Genomic DNA, 6467 nt, shown 5'->3' with positions numbered 1-6467 from the left:
TATATATATATATATATATATATATATATATATGATAATGCCTACTCTTGGAAGGAAGTCTTTCAACTACCTGTAACTTATGGTATAATCATTTAGCCTAAATCTCATTTTTTTCTTCTTCAAAGATAACATTAGAAACTTGGTTAACTGGTTAACAGTTCTGGAGAAATCCAGATGGACTATATCCATATATTACATTTGCCTAATCTATACTTTTAAATTAAAATGATTTAGCTTCAAAAAAATATCATATGGGACCAGCCAGGTGGCTCACTGGTTTGAGAGTCAGGCCTAGAGATCAGAGATCCTGGATTCAAATAAGGCCTCAGATACTTCCTAGATGTGTGGTGACAATGGGCAAGCCACTCTATTTCCATAACTTAGGCTCTTCTGCCTTAGAACTAATACAGAGTATTGATTCTAAAATAAAAGTAAGAGTTTAAAACACACACATATATATGCAAAAAAATGGCAAAGAATTAATATCTCTTATTGGTAAATCATATTCTGAAACCCAATAAAATGGCCTGCTCCACTTCCTTTTGTTTTATCTCTTCTTCAAAGCAAACCAAGTTTTCTCCTTTTGAAATGCAATTCTTTGGTTATTATTTCATGAAAGCAAAACCCTTCTACTCTCTATACATCATTTGCAGGAGATATAGCTGTTGCTTCTTACATACAGAAATTATAAAATAGATGAGGGAAACATCATGAAACAGGAACTTATTTACAGACTGAATCTTTAGGACATGGATCATTTTATAAAAATTCAGAATTAATAACCTTTATATCAGGAAATAGATAATATATTTATGATTGATCTTTCCTGAATGCAAATGATTATTATTTAGATCAGACTTCTTAATGTTTTCAAAGTTGCTCATATAATCTTGTGATTGCATAGGTTCTTCTTCTAGACGCACACTTCTTTCTACATTATTTTATTAGTCTTTCTCTCCTTTTTTGATATCTTGAGGTATAGACCTAGTATTGGTGTTCTTAGGTCAAAGAAAATGCATGATTTATTAATTTTTGTATTAAACTTTCAATTTTTTCAGGATGTTTATGTCAATTTTCCAATTCTACTAACAATTCCTTAATTTACTGGATTTCCTCTAATGCCTCCAATATCTTATTTTCCATTTTCATTCAATTTGCCAAGCTGATTGGTATAAGGTGAAAATTAAGAGTTACTTTATTTTTCTCTGATTATTAAAGATTTAAATGTTTTATTGCTTTTGGCAACTTGGATTTCTTCCCCTAAAAGTCCTTCTTGATCAAATCATTTCACTATTCATCAGTGCAGAATAGCTTTTAATCCAATAACCTTGAATCAATTATCTATATGTCTTAGAAATGAGAAATTTGAGAATTGTTCAGAGGAACATGTGATTTTGAAAAATATGTTTTTCTCACTCATTTTAGTTGCATTTGAATGTTTGTATAGTCTTTTAAAGTTTATGAAAATCAAAATTCTCATCTTTATGTTTTGTGGTCTTTTTCCCTTATTAATAAATGCTTCCACCATCACTAGATATAGAAAGTTATTTCTCCTGGTTCCTCTAATTTATTTAGGATTTTGCCCTTATTTGGAGTTTACCTTAGTATAAGATGTCAATTAGCATGAAAGCTTCCACTTAATCCTCTTCTGACCTGGTTCTCTTCACCCTTCCTTAAGAAGACCTGGGTCTATTCACCCTATCCTCTCTCAAATGGCGCCTCAATGGGACAACCAATAGGATATAGTTGTAAAAGGGAATTCTTGGTTCTCTTTGAGTTCACACTTGTGAAAGGGAATCCCTTACTCTCTTTGCCTAATTGGAGTTAATACTTTGGTTAACAATAACTTTGAATTAACATATGCTTGAACTAGGTGGAGAAGTTCACAAACCATTTAGTGAATTCACACCCTACATAGTGCTAGGTGAGAAGCTATCAAGATACTTGGAGAGCTCCACCCTTTTTTCTAACTCAAATTATCAGAAGAGTTCACACCCTCAGAAATTGTTAACTGTTTCAAAGAGTATTCACCCCTCCATAAGGTGTGAACTGGTTTCCACAAACACTGCCCTCTGGGCAGTGCTAGACTATTTGGAAGCTGTGACTAGCCCCTGTGAGGAGGGAAGGAAACAAGAAGCCATTATAAAAGGCCCTGAATTTCTGAGGCTAGGGAGGGTACTCCAAGAAGATAGTCAACTCCCAGAAAGATGTTGGCTTCAAGAAGTCACCTTCAGCTCAAGCCATTGTCTTGACCTGCCTCTTGGAGGGAACTTGGGTGAGTAGATAACTGGCTTTCCCTTCCTGTCTTCTGGAGAGGGTTTAATTCTGGTTGAAGGTTAACAAGTCCTGGCTGAGTCAAACACTGGAACAATATTTAGTTAGATAGGTTAATGTCTTCTCTAGCCTTTAGTATTCCTCTGCTTTCAGTATTTCCACATCTTTTGTAATTAAAAGATGTATAATTTTCATATACTTAGCCAAATCATTAATTTTAACACTTACATAGTCCTATTACATCTCTGAAATCCCAAGCAATCTACCTATTAGTCTCAATTGTATGCATTGAGTATGTGTGCATGCAGCCAATTCATATATGATTCAAGTAGAGTTTGGAATCAACTGAACTCCATATATATATACTATAAAAGTTGTCTAATCATGCATCTCTTGTCCATTATCTGTAAATTTGATTTAAGGAATCCATAAATTTTAGTCATGCTAGCATCTGGATATTAACATGATCAATTAAAATTCTTAATTTCATACTAATGAACTAGACTTGAATTCCTGGTGCAGATCCAACCTGATCATAATGTTCATGAAATATTGATATAGCAACTTTACTAAAAATTTCATTTTTTCCCAGTATCTTACTGATTTTTTGCAATAGATTTTTTTCTGTTTTTTTTCTCTCCTTTTTTGATTTAGGTAACAAGACTATTTGTATCACAAAAAATAATTTGAATTGGCCAAATGTTGGTGTTATCTTGGAATTAATTGTTCTTTGGATATTTGTTTTTCAATATAATCTTTCTCCTATTCTCTTTTGGGAGTTTGTTTATGGCTTTTTTTCAATTTCTTTTTCAATGTTTGAGTTCTTTAGTTTCCCACTTTTTTGTTCCGTTAATCTGTGCATTTTATATTTTTCACATTATTTATTATTTCATTTAAATTGTTGGCTTTATTGGTGTATAGTTAGATAAAGTAAATGCTAATAAAATCATTTCTTCATTTGTCATTATTTAATTTTTAATTTTTAATTTTCATACAGATAAATTGGTTATACTCTATCTTTTAAAAATCTGTTCTTACTTTTTTGTTTGTTTTTCCTCTTCTTTCTTGATTAGGAGATACACACTTTATCCTTATTAAACTTTTTAACTTTGGTATTATAATAAAATCTCACTTCCTATTTTGGGACTTGTTTTAGAACATAAGGTATTGGAGTATTAATATCTCTTTCCTCCTTTCTATTTTCTATCTATACTTATAAAATTAAACTAAGTGTTGTATTAAATTGCTCTCCTCACCTGTCAAACTCCTATCAAATTAACCCTTTATATCAAGCTTCATGAGAGGATGGTTGACTTTTGATCCAGAGCCACTGGCCCCTTGGTCAATTCCTGTTTGCATTCCTGGGCTTGAGTCATCAAAATCAGTCCTCTGGGAGACTGTGACTTGCTGGTATGATTTGAGTCCAAAGGCCTAATCCAATCCTGTTCCAGAGTTCCTGTCCCAGTCAAATACAAAGAAAAAGGATCCCTTGTGGCTTCTCCTGAGATTTCTTGATTACTGCTGATCTAGAATTATTGGATCTTTATTGAAGTATTTATATAGAGAGTTTGTTTGTACTCTTGCTTTATACTGTGCCATCCTGTTTAGTTTCTCCATTTCAATTCACTGAAAAATCATTTTGACTTATTCTTCATAGTTCAAATAACATTCTCTTTAGTGGAAAAAAAAAGCATGAAAAAATTGAGACCTTCTACCTTTGTTTCATCTTCAAATAATTTGATTCTATTGAATCTGAACATTTGTCTTTTATTAACCTTACTTTCTGGCTTAGCATCATACTAACTATAATTCCAGGGCAGATGAGAGGTAAAAGGCAGGTGATTAGGATTAAGTGATTTGCCCAGAGTCAAATAGCTGGGAATTACCTGAAGTCAGATTTGAACCCAGAACTTCCCATCTCTAGGGCTGGCCTTCTATACACAGAGCCCTTTAGTTGGCCAAGAATATTTGTCCTTAATGTTTTTTGACCCTTACAGACATTTGTAAATGATCCTCTTCTTTTTCTTGTTTTCACCACTCCAAACACATTCTCAGCTTTATTGTTTCTAATTCTATTCCTATCTGATCACTATTATATTTCATAATGTTTCACTCATCCTTACTTCCATCAACTCTCTTTTAGGAAGCCAACTTACCAATATTTCCCTATGAATTTTCTTAACTTAAAAATGTCCTCTTTTCTATTCTTGTGAGCTGGTTTGAGTTATTAAAATTTCAGGCTGAAGAGCTTTTAATATTTTCTGGACCAATTCTCTTCATTGAATTTTAGGACATGAAGTCCACTCTCTTGCTATTTAATGGAACATAACAACATCATCTTAAGCCTAATATTCCCCTCCTTTTCTAACACAAATTTTAAGATAAAATCATTACTATGCTTTAAAACTGAACCAATAATTTCTCCTTTTTGGAAAATCCAATTAAAAATAACATTCCCCATTCACTCTTAATTTCTATTTTAAGAATATGCTGTTTAAAATAAATGTTAAAAATTATTTTTACATGTACCTAGGAAAATTAAATTTTAGAAAAAAAGAACTTATCATTGTGTTGCTACATAGAAGTCACTGAATAAATGTTAATTTCCTTGCAAAAATATAATTTTTATTGAGTGAATATAAAAATTTAATCAGCTTTTCCAAATTTCACAGATATGGTGCTCTAGACATTCCCACTGTCATGATATCACAATCAAATTTCTGGGGTTTGTAAAACATTAATTTATCTTCTTTTTATCTCATTAGTAAAGAATAGAGGTGAGAAAAGAACAGACATTTATTTAACACCTATTAGGTGAAAAACTACTGTTTTAAAAATATCTCATTTAACCTTATCATATCTCCGTGAGTTAGGATGATATTATGATTCCCATTTTACAGTGGAGGGAAATGAATGAGAGAGTCTGTGACTTCTCTGGAATAACATAGCTAGTAAGTGACTGAGGCTGGATTTGAAATCAAGTCTTCCTCACTCTAGGTACAGTGTGCTATCCTGCTTCCATTCATATGTTTCCAAAGTGTCTCCAACAGGTTTTACCTTCTGACACATGAATTTTCTTATATGAAGTTATCTTCTAAGTATGTATTTATACTATGTCATTACTTTATCTTTTCTATTTCTTCTGAGTAAGATATTCCCATCCAGATTATATTTCCACCTGATATTTCATCAGGGCAAGTATCACTGATTATTAGAATTAATACATGTGTTTGCTTTATGATTTGTAGATCACTTTCCTTCATATTCTGACTTTCAATGTTCTGTATGTGAATGTGATTTTACTACTGGTTTTCTTCTTGGATAAAAGTACAAAAAATTTCTCCTTAAACATTTTCTCTTCTGCTGATATTCTTTTGATGTTTAGTCTATGGCATTTTTGCAATTAGTTAATTTTTTTCTTCCATTTCTGTTTTTAAATTTCAAAATATCTTGGTTTTAGTTGAAGATGTAGGTCAAATGGTTCAGATGGCAGAGGGCTTTAAATGTCTTACTAATGGTTTCTGATTTTACATTGGAAGCAATAAAAAACAACAGAAGACCTTTGAGAGAGGAAAAAATGATCAGATATAAGTTTTACTAATATCAGCATAGTGGCTAAATGTCTAATAGTTTTGAAAGTTGATATATTAGAAGCAAAGACACTAATGAGAAAAGTATCATAAAAAATGACTTAAGTGAGAACTTATGAGAGTCAAAATAGAGGCTTTATAAGTAGGGTGATGGGGATTAATATACCATGTCATACAAATAGAACCAATCAGCCTTGGAAATTGATTGGATATTGGAGGGGAATAAAAAAAGGAAGAGAAAAGAATGAATTAGAATTTAAACATAATTGACTAAAAAGAAAGTAATATACTAAACTGATACAGAGAAGTTTGGGAAATGGAAAGGTTTCGAGGGAGATACAATTAGTTCTTTTTGAACATATTGAATTTGAGGTTTCTATGTGACATTAAGGTTTTAAGGAAATTACTTTGGTAAGATGTGACTGGAATTAAGAGTAATTAATGTTGGATGTAGCATTTGGGAAGTTATCTACATAAAGGTAGATATTGTAAACTAATGAGATCACTTAGAAAATATGGTGAAAGAAGAGAAGGAATAAATATATATATATATATATATATATATGTACAGTTGGAATTAGAGGGAGAATTTTACTTTAAGGA

This window comes from Gracilinanus agilis, chromosome 6 (genome assembly GCF_016433145.1).
Source record: "Gracilinanus agilis isolate LMUSP501 chromosome 6, AgileGrace, whole genome shotgun sequence".
NCBI classification, from domain to species: Eukaryota; Metazoa; Chordata; class Mammalia; order Didelphimorphia; family Didelphidae; genus Gracilinanus; species Gracilinanus agilis.
The sequence above is the reverse complement of the archived record's forward strand: the minus strand, read 5'-3'. Positions refer to the sequence as shown.